Raw genomic sequence first — 18,889 nt, 5'->3', positions numbered from 1 at the left:
CAGGTGAAGAGGAGAGCTTGTGAAATTTTTAGTACAAAGTTGTTTGTTTGGAAAATAGTGATTAATTGGGGGATTTTTTTTGTTTGAGTTTTGGCTGGGTTTTGTTTGTTGTTTTTTTTAAGTACTAGCTTTGAAGTGGTTTTTATCAGAAAGGTTTCCTCAGATCTAGAAACTCAACCCAGAATGTTAGAATAATTAACTTGTTAGAAAACCCTGATTCAAGGGTTCTGATTAACATGCTGCCCTCAGCTTCTCTCAGCCTTTCCTGTCGAAGCTGTTCGGTCTAAGTATTAAAAATATGCTAGCCTAGAGCGACTGGTGCAGAAGAACTACCAGGGAATTAACTCAGCTGAGAGAACGTTTGGCCTGAGGCTGCTATCCGAAGCACTGGGTCATTGTATGCTTTTGGCAAACAAACTGACCTCAACCTCTGCCTCTCTGGTAGTCAGCCACATCATATAAATTTGAATAACTGATTCAAGCATTTGTCTTTGTAGACTAATCTCTGTACATCTCTGTACAACACACAAGAGAGATTAGGAAACTTTATTTCCTTCCCAAATGTTTTCCTTAGCCTCAAACGATATTTTCTGCCTATCTCTGTTGACTAATCTTCTTTGATTATAGGCTTTTTTTTTTTCTTTTTTTAATGACAGCATAATTATTATCCTAGGAGGTGACCTATTAAATACCAAAATGAAAGCACTCTGTCATGAACCGGCTTTAGCACTCTGCAGGTCATCAGAACATCACACACTAAACAATCATAAATATAATGCTGCACGCTCCACCTCCACATGGTCAGATGTGCATTTGCTTAGCTTCAGATACCTCTGTAAGTCATGACATCTGTTCTTGATCTAAGCATTTTAATTTAATAGACTGTGATGGTCTTTGCATATGCTGTCCATGATGTATGATAATGAGTGAAGACTATTTCCCTTGGTTTAACATCAAAAATAAAAATTCAGAGCTAGAAAAGAAACTGCTGTGAGGGTAAGCCTAACTCCAGGTGAGGGCCTTGTGACTTACTGCTAGTTTGTTTGTGAGTTTATATCAAGCCATAAGGGACTGAAGGAAGAGGAGTAATATGATTTCTTACAGTGCTGCAATGCTTTGCACTGGGTCAAATTTACTTCCTTTCACAAATTTGTAGATTCCATTCCAGGTTGTTTGAATGTGTTTGTTAACTGTAACTTCAACTGGGCTGTAGACATGTCCAGAGTTGGGGAATTTTGCATTCACTGCCAGCGGGCAGGAGAATGAATCCTACCTTTTTCATTAGATAAAAACTGCAAACCTCTCTACTCACTTTATATATATTTTTGGTTGCACCTTGCCTACTACATGTCCAAATTAGTAACTAATGAATATGTTAACTCAAGAGATACCACACTTTATTTTTGTTTTAAGCTACTCTGATTTTACGCAACTGGCTAAATCTAGGCTAGAACAATTAATATGTCTTGTCTTCCAAGGTAGACAAAGCTTCATGGGGCAGCAGAACATGAGAAAATGAATTTAAGAGACTTTGGTTAGTTCATTTTTATGTCGTAAAATGCTGTGAAACAGTTAATGTTGGTCTATCCTGTTTTTTCTTTTGTTTTGTCTTCATCTCTGCTAATCTGAGTTTAGATCCTTCTATTTTTTCATGTACGTTTCTGTGTTTTCCTTGATCTGAGAAGTCTCCAGGCTTAAGCTCTTAAGATGCATCTCCTGGGCAGTGTCTTCTGTCTGATGTCTTTTCTAGGGAACTGAATCTAATTATTCAGTTCTCTGTAAGACTACAAACAGTTGAGACTTTCCTTATTTGAGCTTTACCTGTTGTGAGTAAATCGAAAAGATTTTTTTTTTCCCACAGTCACAGTCAGGTTATTTTTCCAGAACACTTCCATTTCAGTGGAAGCTTGTAATGGGTAGGAACCCTAAATCATTCCTATTGCACTCTCTTCCTCAAGTCTAGGAGATGCATAGCTTAAACCTCCAGTGAATTAATGGTTCACTGTGTCTGAGGCACTTACTAACTCTGCAATTTATTCAATCTCATAGGTTTGGCATAAATTCTACAAAGTCATGAAGCAGACTGGCTCGCAAAAGTAAACTTTGCTCTCACTAGTGTCATCATACTCAGTAGATGGACTAGTGGCATGGTGTATTGAGTTTATGTGGCAAGGTTTTGGTAGCAGTGGAGGATGGGAGCAGAAGTGACTTCTGTGAGAAGATAGCAGAATGTGCCCCCATGTTAGACAGAGCAGTTCCAGACAGCTCCAAGACAGACTCGCTGCTGAGATCCAAACCTGATCCCATTGGTAGCATCTCTGTGTTAACATATTTAAGAGAGGGTAAAATAAGCTGTGCAGCAGCTGTGAGAAAGAAGAGTGAGAAAATGGGAGAGAAGCAACTATGCAGGCACTAAGGTCAGTGAAAAAGGAAGAGAAGAGGTGCTCCAGGTGCCAGAGCAGAGATTCCTCTTCAGCCCGTGGTGAAGAATATGGTGAGATAGGTTGCTCCACTGCAGCTCATGAAGGACCCCACACTAGAGCAGATGGCTGTGCACTAAAGGAAGGTGTTTTTATATTTGTTCTTGTTTCTCATTCTACTCTGTTTAATTGGTAGTAAATTAAATTAATTTCCCCAAGTAGAGTCTGTTTTGACCATGATGGTAATTGGTAAGTGATATCTTGGTCCTTATCTTGACCCATGAGCTTTTTGTTGTGTTTTTCTCCCTCTCTTGTTTTGAGGAGGGTGAGTAATAGAGCGGCTTGGTGGGCACCTGGTGGCAAGCCAAGGTCAATTTACCACCCGTGATTCAGACAAGATTTAAACACATAGCTTCAGTAGAGTAGTGGCTGGATTTACAGTAGGGCCAAGCTCTCAGGAAAGCCAGAATTGTGCTGAAGTCTGATGTTAATCCTACTTAGTCATATCTTCCAGACATCTCTTGAATACAAAGTAGAGGTCTCTTATCTTGACATATCTGTAGGTGATACATCCCATTTTACCTCTTTCTTCCTCACAAAACATGAGTGCATCAGAGAGCTAATTTTCTTTTTAGGCCTTTAGATTGACTGTGGTTCTCATCTAGTTTATGTAGGTGATTTGCTTTTTTCTTACTGAAAATGCAAGTGACTGCCTTCATTTCTAAAAAAAGTCTGTATCAATCAACTCCTCTTTCCACTTCCTGAGCTAATCTTCTTCGTTTGGACTGCTGAGGTGCCATTACATAGTGATAGAACCTGAAGGCCCCTTATTCCGCACTTCTGACTTCTCAGTGTGGAGACTAATGAAGCGCAAGCAGCTTTGATCTGTACATGTGCATTTTCCCTAGCTCTCCCCAAGAAACTTCTGAATACCACTGACAGTTTCCTCATGTCCTGGCTTAGCAGAGTAGTTACAATAATTAATCTTATTTAAGCCTTGGTGATTTTTTTTTTTAAGTCTTCCACTCTCTTCCCAATCTTCTACCTAGCAAACAGGGATCTTCCCTTTCTCCATTCCTCCTTATCTCCTTCTCTAATATTTTCTATCTATACTACACTTTTCCTTTCAAATACAGTTAAGACAACAAATATATTTCTTATTGAAATAATAATTTTTGTTGTCAGATAAATATGAAGGAAGATGCTTTTGTGGTCAAAAAAATAGCAGAGAATTATCTACGCGAAAAAATGTGCTAGTACTTTCTCAAGATCTGTTCAGCACATAACTTATACTCACAGTGAATATATATCACAGTAGATGAACTATGTGTTCAAAATAGGATCACATCTACTGCAGGCTTGGGAGATCTAGTGGGATGAAACAGACTCATGAGCTGTGTATGACTGGCTTCCCTCAGGAGCATCTGAATTCCCCTTTGGGTCTGCTAAATTGTTTTCCCTGTGAGGAAGTTCATGGGGTTGTTTCGGATGTTACAAGGTCTATATCAGTACGTCACACTGACTCATGCTTTCAGGTGATCTCAGCCACCATAAGAGCTGGGCACTGAAAAATGTCTACAGATCTTGCATCTACAATAAAATAAAAAGAAAATGTTGCTTGCAGAACTGAAAATTGTATGGTCACTTACACTTCAGGAGTTTTATGCCTTGTCTTGTACCATACACCTCTTCTGTATCCGCTCTTGTCAGGTTGTTTTAATGTCTTTGTAATATTGTGCATCACATGCCTGCTGTGTTATAATCAAGTTGAGTCAATGACATACTGGGGGTTATTAATAAACCGTACTCATGGTAATCTTATTTTCGTTTGGATAGCAGTTGCACTGCAGATAAATTGATTTCTAAGTAATCAGGTTGATTAATCATGGGACTTCCCATTAATAAGGCACTGGTGTTTGATAAGAAGTGTTCTTCTTCCAACATCGATGTCGCTATCTCTATAGACATAAAGTTTATGCCTGGCATAATGCAAGAATTAAGAATGTCATTCAAATAAAATTGTGTTGATGATAAGAGTTCTTTTCCACAGACAATTTGCTAATATTTTCATATTTTCAGCAACACATCAAAAATCTAGGCTGTTTCAGCCCAACAAAAAACATTACTCAAACACACATTTTTATGTCATGTAGGAGTCATCTGTATTTTATTCTTCTTTTGTTCTGTATAATTATGACTCTTCATCCATGATACTTCACTTCCTCATCTCTTGCAAAAGAAAGGTTGGGCATCAGAGAACAGCCCATGTAGGGTCCATTGCCGACATTGTAGTATGCTCCAAAATCACAGTTTAGCTGGAAAAAGAGGAATACATAGCTGTGAACTTCATTCCTCTTCAGACATAGGAACCTTGATGTAGAGATTTCTGTTATCCTTTTTTGTATTTATTGGCACAGCAGTCATCTGTCTAACTTAATTCCATTGTTCCTTTTTTTTTTTTTCCAGGGCATCTGCTGCATCCTGAGCCCAAAACATAATTGTATGAGAAAGAGAGAGAGAGAGACAAAGAGGGGAGGGGTGGGGAGAGGAAGACTGAGGGAGATGGGTAGAGGTGAAGGAAGGCAAGGCAAGGCAAAGCAAAGCAAGGCAAGGCAGGGCGAAAAAGCGTATTAACTTTGCAAAAGAACTAAAACTTTACGAAAGACTAAAGCTCCACTGTGTCATTTTAAAGAAAGGGCAATGTGTATTTTTCTCTTTTTTTTTCCCTTTGGAACTAGCAGAAGCTCTCTGTCTCCTGCTAGAAAAAAAAAAAAAAAGGACCTGATGTTTCTAGAGGGCTGTGAAGTTGCCAAGCCTTTTTTTAATTTTTTTTCTTTTTCTTAACTGTGTACTACGAGTGATGTTTTATAAACAATGCCTGATTATTCACAAATATAAGGCATAGTTAAGATTCTGATTTTACCAATTTAGAACTTGAGTATGTATGATAGCTGGTATATGTTATTTAACAATTTTTTTTAAATCAAATTTTAAACCCCACCAGTATTTAAAATAGCTTTTACTTATAATTGCTGCATATAACTAATCCAGACTGCAGAAGTATAGTTGACATCAGAATTTCATCTGGAGTTGTTAATTTTACAGGGAAACAGCTTTATTTTTGGTCTCTGACTTCTCTGCTTTGGTGTGAGTGTGATGTGGAAAGCACATCTTTCATGTTTTAGCATGTGCTTGTAATGAGTGGTTTTAAAGGAACAGCATTCTTTCAGTGTCTTGATTATGCAAATGGTGATTAGTTGTGATTGGGACTCCAGCAGATGTCCAACCCATAATTATTCTGAAATAGTAAGAGAGTTGATATACTGTTCTTTATAAGGTATAATGACAAGTATATTTAATCAGTATGTTCAAGGCACCATTTGTGATCATTACTGAAGTCTTTACTCTTCTGTTGCCTGAAGATAAATGACTGATCTTTAGAAAGAACCAAATTATTTCCTAGCTGTAGCAGAAAACATGGTAACTAATAATGTGACAATAACTAGTTTCTTTAATCACTGACATACTTGTTTTCTGTGACTCTTACTTTTTGATCTGGCGTATGCAGGGTACAGCAAGGCAATGATCTGCACTATGATGAAATTCAAAACTGACATTAATTTGGGATTACGCCTAAAACATGATGTTGAAAAAGCTTTGCAATCTTGTCACTGTGACTGTTCAATGAAAATATCATTAAATCACCTGGAGGTTCTTGTGAGACTCCAGACAGGATGATGATGGAGTCTCCTTCTGAAGAAAATCCTCAGGAATTGCTCATATTGGACTGATAATTGATTCTTTTTTGAGAATAAATAGAATTTGCATAGGAAGTTCCATTTTTCGCATCTTTTTTTTTTTTTTGCTATTTTTCTGCAATGCTTATGTATATGAAAGAATCAGACTGCTGCATTCTCTTTACAAATCTCCCTGTTTCTCTGCATAGCACTGTGAAAAAGTCATATCACACCTAGACTTCTAGGACTGAAAAGAAGTTTCTTGTGGCTAATTTAGACTAGTCATGAGTAGAGTGGAAAAAGGCAGACTAAGCATGAAGAATTTATTTCTCTTTCACAGCAACTACTGCAGCTATATAATGAAGAACTTATTTGTCTCCTATCACCATAATTTCTTACTTTAAGGCTGAAGTCCACTGATGTCATTTGTACAGTCATTCACTTGACCCAGATTATTTCAATTAAAGTTTTTGGTTTCTACAGATTTGAGCATTGATTTTTGAGAAAGTTTATAGGAGGGGGCTTGGGACAGATCTTTCTTTCTTTCTTTCTTCCCTGAAAGAAAGAAAGCATGAGCAGCCGGAACAGCCTTTCTACTCTTCACTTTAGAAAGTGGGCTTGACTTCTCTCTATCTTTTGATAGAATGCTCTATGATTCAGTTTTTCTTTCTTCTCAGTATATTTTTCCCAGTGGTACTTCGTTGAAAAATTATCTTCATATGCCCTAAAGAACACTACAATAATTCCCACTGACTGATGATGAGAGAGTTCTCGAAAGGAGACCTAATCAACTCTCATAGCTTCTGAGCTGATGGCCTTTCCAACAGGAGCACAGATGCCAACAAAAGCACAGTTGAGATCCATCATCTGGAAGCTAACCCTTTGCTATTGGCAAGTGTCCCAGGCAGCAGCTCGGGGACTGGGGAATGAGAAAAGAGATTCCCTCTTTTTCCAACCACTTTGTCTTGTTTTGTGGAAACAAATCTTCAAGTGACAGCAAGAGCCTGTACCTCTGTTCAGAGCCATCACACTCAAGAATGGTTTCACAGCTAATAGGAATTATAAGTTTTGGTGCAGTGCTTGGGAAGAACATTTCAGCAGTCTGACAAACAGAAAAAAAAAAAACAGGCTAAGGGAATAGAGATAGGTCAGTGTGTTATGATTCTCAAAAGTATTGTGTGACCGAGGTGAATAACATTAGACAAAAGTTTAGCCAATATAAATAAAGAATTGTTGAAGTTTCATGGCAAGATAAGAATAATTTTAGAAGCTCTTCAGTACAAGAATAACGTATCCTGCAGTTGATTTTACTTAATCACATGTTCAGAGTCTGTACTGGAGTATTTTGATGAGTAGTAAAAAAGAATAAAATTGTTGGGCAGAAGTACGTAATGCTTCAAGGAAGCTCTTTGTACAACCAAGAAAGGTGTGTGAGTATTGAGGCAGTTACATATATGAGTATTTGAGTGAGAATCTGGGTCTAAAGATTTATTTAGGGTAAGCCAGACACAGTCAGTTGCCTACGAGCTTACACTACTTCTTTGATTGGCATAAACCTTGAGAAATCAAGCTTCTTGTCAGTCTGGTTTTATGATATTATTTATGACTGTCGTTCCCAGCTTCACAGTATGGTATTTGAATAGGGTCTGGTGCATTGATGCTGTCTGTGCATTCAGTCACTATATTATTCCAGGATAATCCCAGGGTGTGTCATGAAGTATGAAGGAGCTGCAATATCATTCATCGGTAGCCTCTGGTTTCTAGTAAGTCAGATAAGGCCAACAGCCTATTCCCGTCACTTTTCCTCCTTTTCTGTCATGTTCATAGAGTCATAGAATAGTTTGGTTTGGAAGAGACCATGAAGGGTCATCTAGTCCAACTTCCCTGCAATGAGCAGGGACATCTTCAACCAGATCAGGTTGCTCAGAGCCCCATCCAACCTGACCTTGAATGTTTCCAGGGATGAGGCATTTACCACTTCTCTGGGCAACCTGGTTCAGTGTTTCATCACCCTCATTGTAAAAAAATTCTTCTTTATATCTAATCTGAATCTACTTTCTTTTAATTTAGAACCATTACCCCTTATCCTGTCACTACAGGCCCTGTTAAAAAGTCTGTCCCCATCTTTCTTATAAGCCCCTTTTAAGTATTAAAAGGCTGCAATAAGGTCTCCCGAGATGTTCCCAAACTCTTTCCATGTGCCAAAGAAAGCCATAAAGTCAGCCAAAGGCACTATATGTCTACTCTTTGATGACCCAAACCAAAAGTCATTGTCATCTCACAGGTTTTTGTTAGATCTTGAAGTAATCTGCAACATCTCTTTTGGAATTAAGTCCACCTGGCATTGGTAGACAGAGTTGGGTGATGAGAAGGGGGGCTGAAAGCCTGAACAGGAGAAACACCTGCAAAGCAGTGTTAAGTCATGTTTCTGAAGGTGGTAAAGCACTGTCTCAGCATATTGTGTTTCTTTGTAAACAAATACAGTTTGACTCTCCAGAGCTGTCAGTCAAACCCTCTTTCTCCTTTACTGAACTCACTAGAAGTATTTTATTTAAAACCATAAAATGATAGCCTGCAGAATAAATGGTAAGCTCCTCATGGCCCATGAAATTTGATTGTCTTTCAGTGTAAATTACTTGAGGGCTGGTATATATACTATGCATAATACAGGAGGTGCCTACTGGGCTAGGAAAATGAACCTGTGAAAATGTAATGTTTATGCAAATTTATACAGCTCCAGGTACTTAAAGGTTCCCCATTTCATTGCAGTAAATTATAGCAAATTAATAACATTGCCTTAAAGTAACATACACAGGAAAGTTCCTGATTAGCCATTACTTCTGTTTCAGTGTTAAAACAGAAATTTTGGATTTCTGGAGTTATAAAAAGGACTGTATGTTGTTTTATAATTGGCTTTGCAATTTGATGTATATTTGCATGCGTGTCAAAGAGCTATAAATGATTCATTCCCTGAGAGTGTCATAAGTGAAGACTTCAGGAATGTAGCATAATGGCAGCATTAGACATTGAGCTGTTTCCTGGCACAAAAAAGGCATAGAAACCACATCCCCCCACATCAAAGAAAACAGACCAGCTTTATAGCACCTTGGCCAAAACGAAGCATTTCTTGTGCACCAGGGCTGTAAATGATTATTTTGGGATGTGATTGCTTGAAATAAAATAATACTCCAGAAAAAATGGGGTTTGAAACATTGCTAAGAGAAAAATCCAATGGATCTCACTTGGTCACTTTGAAAACTTGAATTATCTGAGTGACAGAACTCTCTGAGCCACAGAATTATCTGCAGCAAAATAACTGGGAAGGGAACGGTAGTTGATGTGTCTTGCTTGGTTTTACAACAAACCTCAGAGTAGAATCTTGCAAGAGATTGTCTGTGGACTATTTTTCACAATACAATAATAGACAAAATTCAAGTAACCTGAAAAACAGCATATTTAAAACCAGTAAAAGGATTTTTCTCCATTTTTATAAACCATAAGATAGCTGCTATAACACCTTGCCGGAAGGCGCTTCTGTGAACTTTGTAGGGTTTGCCACAGCTGTGCAAAATGACAGCACTGACAATTTCAACAGTCCTTGTTCAGAAAAGATGAGAACTGTGAGGGCCGTGGCCTAAACCAATATTTGGGCAATCTCAGGAAGACTTTGCTTGAAGGCATGCAATTTCTGAAATTGTCGGGGCTTCGGCTTGGGTTTTCTTTTGCTTGTTTACCTCTGTCTCTTCAGTGAGTATTTGATACTTAAATGTGATAGGTTGCAAAATGTAAGACTTGTTGGACTTCTATCCTGATCCATTTTTTTCCCATGTTTTTCAGAAAAATGAGAAATCAATAGTGAACCAAGTAGAAAGAGGGGGATATGCAAGAACATTTGGAAATAATAATAAAAAAACCAATAGTGCTATCAATAGAGACATGATTTCTTCCCACCTGCACCTGACTCATAGGAACCTGCTTGCTAGCAGTGTGCCTGTGTAACAGACTGAGAGAAACAATAAAATAAATAGAGCTACCTTAGTAATGAAATGTCAGTCTGTTTAAAAAAATGAACTCCTAAAGGTTGAAGTAATTTGTCACTGCCAAATAACAACTATTTCCTCTTTAGCCATTATTTGACAGTGTTCATGTTTAAATTTACCAAGTTGAGAAAGAGATCAGAAACAGGGTTATGATTGTTCTAATTTTTGTCTCCATTTATGAAGACGAAACTAATTAGCCACCCTGCAGCAAGTACTCTGATTACAGAGATCTCCACGCTGAATTCTGGGCAAATCTCTCAAGTAAATAGATTTGGGTGGCCATGGTTGGTGCCATATCCCTTCTCTCCTCCGAGACTCGGTGTGATCAAGAACTAAAATGACCCACTGGGAAGCTCTTTTCTGATATAACGTATTATAAAAGTCAATTCATAAGCCAAGCCAGTGGGAATAGAACAACAGGATTCAAAGTGATCTTGGCCACCTGCCGAAGTAGTTTGGAGAGCAAACAGTGCAATTCATGAACATCCTGTTCATAGGCAGGAATGACAACATATCACTAATTCCCAGAGGCTCGTGTCCCTTTACTCTTTCTATTAAAACAATCCACAAGTCTTCTTGTTTTCTTGATGTCACTATGCCATGTTGCAAGACAGTAGATATGTGTTCCCCACAGCTAATACCAGTGGGTCTTGATTAGAGCAAAGTCTCAGGCCATTGGCTTGGTAAGGAACATAGACAAATGCTGTAAGGCACAAAGATCTTGATTCTTTTTTTTTTTTTTTTTTGTCTGGGTTCTTTGAATTCTATGTTTCCCAAGAAAAGGAAATATCTCTTATTTTATAGTGCATGATGCTCAAGTAATGGTCCTCAGATTTTGCTTGTGGCAGCATCAAACTCATAAAGGTCTTTTCTGCAAAATGTGAACTGGAAATGAAGAAGTTCATCACCTTGTTTAAATGGGACTTGCTTTTTGGTAATCTTTTTAGTGTCCTTTCTATACTTACGTCCTGTCTGGTTCTTTATATGCTCCTTTCTTTGGATAGGAGGATCCCTGTCTTTGCCTTTGGATCTTTCCTTCTACCTGAATATCAAACACACTCATCTCAATGATACCTGAGAAGCAAATTCTATTTCTACTCGTAAGTCTTACACCAGTCATGAAAGAAGAGGTACAGAAACAGAATACTACTTCTTGGAGTAATCAGGAATCCATCTCCTTCTATTTCATATTACACATCTTACAAAATAAGACTGCAGTCTTATGTCTCCATCTGATTTCTTCTTCCCATAGATCAGGATCCACTTCCGCTTTGTCCCCAAATTCGCCACTTGCTAGCTCTGGCCTCTCCTTTCCTTTGTTCAGCTTATAGATAATGCTGATACATAGTCAATAGGCTGCACCAATGAGTTCATCTTTCAATTCAAATACATTTTTCTAACACAAATTATTGCTATGTATAACTTGGACGTGATTTGTGTACCACCAGGGTCATAAGCACCAGAACTTCCTGGCTGATATCTGTTACTCAACCTCCAGATTTGGAACACAGTCTTCAAAATAAACAAATTTTTTCAGGCTGCAGTAACTCTAAAAATCTATCCTTTACCTTATGGCAAGTTAGTGTTCCAGTGTTTGAAGTACTTAACTCTTCCTCTATGTATGGATGCATTTTTGCTGAGTATAGTTTTCTTTTACGAGAGCAGCAGGATGCAAAGTGGTTGTACTTTCTAGTTTTAAAATGGCAGCCTCGTGTACTTCTGTGTCAAGGTCTTCACAAAACTCTAGCACATTTGTTGGGAAATTTTACTAGGCTCGAGCTAAGTTTTAATTATCATGATCCACTGCATAGACAAAACCAGCTTTTTAGCTATAAGTAGATTTCTTTAATGACACTGCTGAGTTGATCCTATGCTTACTGGCAGGGTGTCAGTCAGGACCCTCTTCCTCTAATTCCAGTGATACAGAACTCATCAAATGTTTGATCGCTGTGATGCTGAATTTTGAGGCAATTTCAATGAACATTTTGGAAGGGAAACAAAGGAACCAAACTTCAGAAAGTCCAAATGGAGGAGCACTTGCAACCCAAGTGCACTGCTATTTGAGTTGTTTCTCAAAACTGAATGACATGCACAGGATGCAGCGTCAGCCTAATTCTCCTTTTATATGTTGTAGCCCATTGGTATGCCGTTTTCTTAACAAGTGGGAGAGCCCAAATACTGTGGTCAGAGATAGATAGGAAGGGGTGATGTGATCTCTGAGTTCAGTTTACCACATTTGTGGAAAACCGAAATAGGTGTGTATTATAGTATGTAGGAATATATTTTTCATATGAACATCCTCTCTGAATCCTACTACTTACTGTTGCCCAGCTTAAAAAACTTGCTATGGCATCCTGTGCTATGTTACATGATTCAGCACGTGGCGATTTATCTAGCTTCACAGTATACAGATGAATTAAAAATATGTTTTAAGTTGTATCCGTAGCAGATAAGAGGATGTGCAAGGTCTGTGATGGTACTTAAGTGACAAGTCTTGAAATGTTAAGCCACAATAATTAGATAACTTGCAATCACTATTAAAGATGTCTATAAAAAAAAAAAAAAAGAAAAAAAAAGGAAAAAAAGAAAAAAAAAGGAAAAAAAGAAAAAAAAAAGGTTGTTTCATTTCACTCTAAACAAGGAAATACTTTCTTTCTAAGTTGACCTAACATGTTCTTTTTTTCCCAGTTTGGGCATCGAACTGTAAAATCAATTATTCCTGTAGCTCTAGTCATACACGAACAGAGATCCAAGCCTGAAGCCACTTTCTCTCCGGCAGTGACTGGCAGTATTTAATAGAGCCTGGCATTTCTAAATAGGAAGCTGTGGTCCTCGTTGTTGCTTTTATTAAATAAAGAGTATTTCAGGGTGACCATTTGATCTGGGTCTGTGCATCAGAAAGCAACGCTGAGCCAAGTAGTTTGGTGCACGCAGTATGATAAAGTTCACTGGTTTAATAGCATGCTGTGCCAAACACTATGAGAGAAAAGGCATCTGCAAGAGAACTGGTTTTAACTAATTTGTTTGTCAGGTCCACACTAGCCCACATGCTCTGGCAAAGTATCTTCAGTTGGCTCTTGTATCAGCCATGGCCATACCCTCCTGCAGGGAACACTGTGAGGACAACATAAGATGGCACCTTCACATTCCTACACACCTCTTCAATTCCATCTCAGGTCCCTCCAGTTCCTGCTTTTGCTCTAAGTTAAAGGATTTCCCAATTCACACCAGACACAGACAAATACGTGCTCTGGGACTCGTTGTCAGCTCCTTGGAGCCAGCAGTTATCGCTGGGTGAAGAATCCAAATCACTATGTCTGAAACATTCATATTGTTTGAGGGAAGAAAATATCTATTCAAATTCAGGATGCCCCGCAGCTTCCTCCCTCTGCCTTCACCTGAAAAGAGTTGCTCAGATGATCTTCCTGAGCATTAGTTTTCTCAAATGTAAAACATGGAAAACGGCACTGACTTTTTTATGATGCACTTCAGATTTTATGAATGACAACCACTATGTAGAAAACAGAGCCTATTCATCTTCATGTGTTGTTTTCATTGCCAGAGATATTTCAGTATTTCGGGGTTTACGTAAATATAACCCCCAATTAAATCCTGAATCTTGATCTAAAAGCAGGAGGATTAAAAAAAGTAAATTAAATTAGAAGCTTTGTTCCCTTTAAGCCCTAAAATATCACAGTTCACTAGGAAAGGACAGTTCAAAACTGTATGACACTCATTTTTTTTTAGTAAGAGCTGGGGTGGAACTTCTCTGAACATCTCTGAAATGTCTACATTGAGCTTCTAGTTTAATTTTCCTTCATACATAGCCTGTGGAAAGCAAGGAGCATTTCTAGGTAATAATGCATTATAATATCAATGTTTGAAGCAGAGGGGATGAACTGTGTTCCAAAAGTTCCTGGTTTTCTCTATATGTGCTATGACAGGAGTCAGGGTGATAACCTGAGCAGCACATATTTACAGTCCAAATATTAAAAGTTTTGCTAGATACTAATCTCAGCATTCCTATGTGAGCAAACTAGGAGATGTTAGAGATTTGATCATTGCTACCGTGTAATTAATTGCAAACTTTTTAAAACAAAACTATTAGGATGCTATAAAATCCTGAGATGCATGTACCTATTTATTTATTTGTATATTTACTATCAGGCAGTACATAGCATTGATGCAAAGAGCAAAATTCCTCCGCCAGCTGTTAACCTATATGATTACGTAGTATGAAGCCATCTACACCCCAGCCAGAGCAGCAACTGAACGTCTTCTTCCCTGTTGCTGTGTTCAAAAGTTGAATCAGAACATTTTTGGTAGTTCCTGTTGAATTGAATGCCAATTCTGGTGGCACAATTGCATTACGCCACTGAACAGGATCTCATTCTGTAGATGTGAATGTGTACATACAGGTGGGAGAGAAAGAAACATGTTAGTAAGTGTCCTTTTAAAACTTGACTAGTTTTATGCCTGCTGCCTGCAGTGATGCGTAATAACAAGGCGGTTCTTCAGCTCAGGGGTCCTTGTTTGATCACAGCAACAGGAGTGGATTTGCTTTCCTTATCTCTGAGTAAGCAGCATGAATTCTCTTTAATCAGAAAGAAAAAGGTACTAAGGCCCTTTTTGATGTCTCCACTGTGTTGTTTTGTTTAGGAGGTTAGAATTTACACCATGTGCGTATGTGTGTGTGTGCATTTATAAATATTAAATTTAAAAATGCGTATAAAGACCAACATTCATATACCTGTATATATACACGCATATATATTTATGTCTGTCTCTCTCTCTCTCTCTATGCATCTAAGCTGATCCCTTTTTTTTTTCAGAAACAATTATTTTCAAACAGTTTGAAAATCAACCACTGTTTTTTCCCCATAAAATAGTTATTCAGTATTGCTGTGTCATCTCTTAGCCAAAGGATACTTCGGTGTGCTTGATGAATGTTCCCTACGTGGACATCTAATAACAAGATGAAGATATGGACTAATATGTGTCATTTCCATACATATATCCAACAGAGGGAAAAGAAAGCATATGACTTTTCTTGTGCAAGATGATTCAACGCTCATCTTGGAAGAAGTATGCCTCCTGTCAAACACCTGCTCTAACTTTCATGAAATGTCTTCCCCAGTGCTTAATTTGCTGTTAAAGAAATGTTTTTATGGCTTTAATTTTGCCTATCATGATGTATAACCTTAGAGATCAGGTGGTGGAAATGGAATTTTTTCCCGCCTTATTCATCATCATCAGAATTATTTAAAGACTTCTATAGAACACCCTATGCATGCTTTTACATAAAGAGACATCATGGTTGTAGACACTTGTGATGATATATTAAGATGTAACTTGACCTCCAGACACTAGGTTCATTTTTCAAAGTGATGTGGGAAATAGATTTCAAATAAGCTGAGGAGATTTCAGAATTTAGCTTAATTTCTATCAAATAGAAATTAAAAAATTGTGAAATGTCCCATAAAATCTGGAAAAAAAACACAGCAAACCAAAACACTTGTGCATGGAAGAAAGCTTTTTGATTTGTTTTGGACCTTTAAACTGTATGATATACTGCTGTCTGCACATGATATTGATGAAAAAAAAATGAAAACATAAGTCAGAAATTTTATTTGAAATGAAAAATCAAAATGTTTTGTTCTAAGAGTGTCTGTCAATATGAGACATTTGGAACTTTCTCAGTGTTTTACCAGATTTTTCTCATAGAAGAACTTTAAGGGAAATAAAGGTGACCTGTGAATCATTTTCATTTTACTAGAATGGTATTTCTAGATCGAAGATTTGCTATCAAATACTTTCTTGGCCACTTCTTCTTTCTCGGCCATTTGTAATTAAGAAACCTGCAGCTTGTTTTTTAAACAGAAACTTATACTATTGAATCCCTGAGACACAACCATTAGAGCTGACTAAAGTAATTCTCTTCTACCTCTTTAGAAAATGTCTCTTTTTGAGGCCCGATGGTTCCTGCTTTTCAAGGGTCTCAAGTCAAACACTTTCTTCCTGCTAATTTTGTACAAAGTGTAAATTATCACTAAATCTGACTCCAATCTTAAATATATTTTCTGCTACATTATCATCACAGAGGTTTTGACAAAGTAACTTTAAGAGTTAATGTAAATGTCAGGTTGTATCTTGTATTTATGAAATATCAACCTATGTTTTGTTACATAACAGATTTAGTGAGAGACAAAGCATAAATAGTTCCATATATTGTCAATGTCTTTCTAACTATTTTCCTTTATTGACACTTTTGATTAGTGTCATATGAATCAAAGGTAGATATAATATAGTGATTTTATTTTTATTTTATTTTAGAGCTTTGGGTAATGAACTATCACGTCATATAGCAGACTAGTAAATCAATACAAGCAAGGCAATTCATTAAATTGATAGAATATGCACATTCAAGTGCATCCTAGTCCAATATATGCTTATCTTATAAGTTTCGTTCTAGGTTTCATTTTGTTTGATGGAAGATACTGAATTTTCCCAATTTTCCTTAACTGTTTCTCCCACACCCATGTTGACTTCCTGTTAGTGTATATTAGAGGAATAAGGTTTATAGGTGCTGGCTTATGTGGTTGTCACCCATCCCTCAAGAAAGTTCTGTGTTCACAGATGTGCTGCTGGCAGATGGAGAACACAGAGATGTATTGGTTTTCTGCCAGATAGGATCAAGGTTTCTGTATCACACCTGTTATATACGATCTACAGTCTTTCCGTTAGACAAATATTTAAAGTCCCTTTTCTTTCTTGGCTGCCCGTTTTCACCAGACCTTGAGGCATTTAATGTCTTGGGGACTTTTTCCTGTCTCTCAAAGAAGGTTAAATTCAGTCACCATTTAGAAAAATTGCTGGAAGCACTGACAGAGTGACACATACACAGACAGCACGATTGAATACGCAGTGTTTGCTGGGGAAAATAGGCTAAGAGGAAACAGTATGTCACCACGGAATGACATCCACAAGTCGGCCACTGCAGACCTTCATACTTTTGAACTATAGTATGGTTTCAGATTTGCCGGTAATTTTTCACTGTCTGGCACAAGGATCTAGAAGTTATTTTTCAGAGATTAGTGAATTAATGATGGGGAGTTGTTTTGGTTTGGCTTTTTTTTTCATAGCTAAATGTAAACATAAATATACATATATACACACGTGTGTATAATATAGGGGTTTTATATATATCATATATATTAATATTATAAAAATATTCTTAGTCAACTCAAATGCAAGCTTTTTTTCAATTTTTTTTATTTTCATTCTCATTGAAACTACTTAATTTTAAATCATCAAGGTCTTTTGTTTTCCCTTCGGATTTCATATAATTTCTGCCGTAGGAACTGCCTGGAATCAGTTATGACTTGGAAGACATTATTTGCCTCTTCAGTCTTCTCTCAGAGTTCATTGTAGCCTATTTATATGATAACCACTTTAAAACAAAAGTAATTTCTGACATGCAAGCAGTTTCAGTAAATGGGGTAAGAACTTGCCCTTCTCATCACTAGTGCCCTCTGCTTTCAACTGGGAGTTGGTACTGCTGATTCGTCTTGTAATCTGGATTTATTCCTCAGTTAAGGACTTGAAGTGAGGCATTAGCTCAAGTATGGCCAAATTTATCTGCCTCCATCTTTGTACTGTGGTCTGTGTGGTTTAAAACAACATCCCTGCAAAGCATTCTGCAGTTGTGCCGTAAATAATTATCATCTTTAAGTGTTCAAGGCCAGGTTGGATGAGGCTTTGGGCAATCTGGTGTAGTGGAGGGTTTCCCTGCCCATGGCAAGGGGGATTGGAACTAGATAATCTTTGAGGTCCCTCCCATCCCTAAACATTCTATGATTCTATGATCTTTGTGTAACTTCACTAATCAAGCTATAGATTTTACATTTTACATTCACAACACTGATTTGATTAACAGGGGTATATCATAATTCTCTCAACATGCATAGTCATGTGTGTCCCTTCACGTGAAATGTGAACATCTGTGGGTCTATTATTGGTTTCTCAGCAAGAAATAAAAAGCAGGGTTAAAGGAGGGAGAGAAACGAAGGTCAGGAGAAATGAAAACTAAAATAATTTTAGCCATTTAGTAAATCTATGTTTGCTTTCTGTCTCTGTGGAGAGCTATATGTAGCAGACCTTCTGTTTTTATTGGTGTCTCTGTCTTAACTGCAGTATAAGTAACATGAATCTTTTGGAAATTATGCTTCTGAAAGCATTTGTCAGCTTCTATAAAATAAAACATTTTATCATTGGTGGCGAGAGCTATGAATTTAAGAGATATGCACATTATAAATACGAAGTTGAAGTTCATCTTATAGTTATGGAATAGTAGGGTATCAGGGTTGTGCCTGCATGGACCCTCAGTGCATGTAGTGTTAATTCACTGGTGGTCCAGGAACACCTCAGTTTGTCACCTGTATAGATGAGATAATGAATCAACCTGAGATATTAATATTTCATATGTAGATTATGATACTCGATAACAATGAATGATGCATATGCTGGAGTGGTCCCACATGACCACAGCCTGGCTGGATATAGGAATTCAGCAGAACAACAACTGGGGGAGTCTCACCTGGTGCAGCTGAAGATTACTTTAAGGACCCTTGCAATGGGGACTTGCATTATCCTCTGCACAGCAACCGACTGTCCTGTTCAGGAGACTGGATTC

The 18,889-nt window shown here is 37.6% G+C and overlaps 1 protein-coding gene across 1 annotated transcript in view; it reads left to right on the top strand.

The window, feature by feature from the left end:
• Window positions 1-18,889, top strand: part of FAM135B (family with sequence similarity 135 member B) — a 155,879-nt gene that overhangs the window by 98,343 nt on the left and 38,647 nt on the right. The window lies entirely within an intron of this gene.

Source organism: Tauraco erythrolophus, chromosome 3, assembly GCF_009769465.1.
Source record: "Tauraco erythrolophus isolate bTauEry1 chromosome 3, bTauEry1.pri, whole genome shotgun sequence".
NCBI lineage: Eukaryota > Metazoa > Chordata > Aves > Musophagiformes > Musophagidae > Tauraco > Tauraco erythrolophus.
The sequence above is the reverse complement of the archived record's forward strand: the minus strand, read 5'-3'. Positions and strand labels throughout refer to the sequence as shown.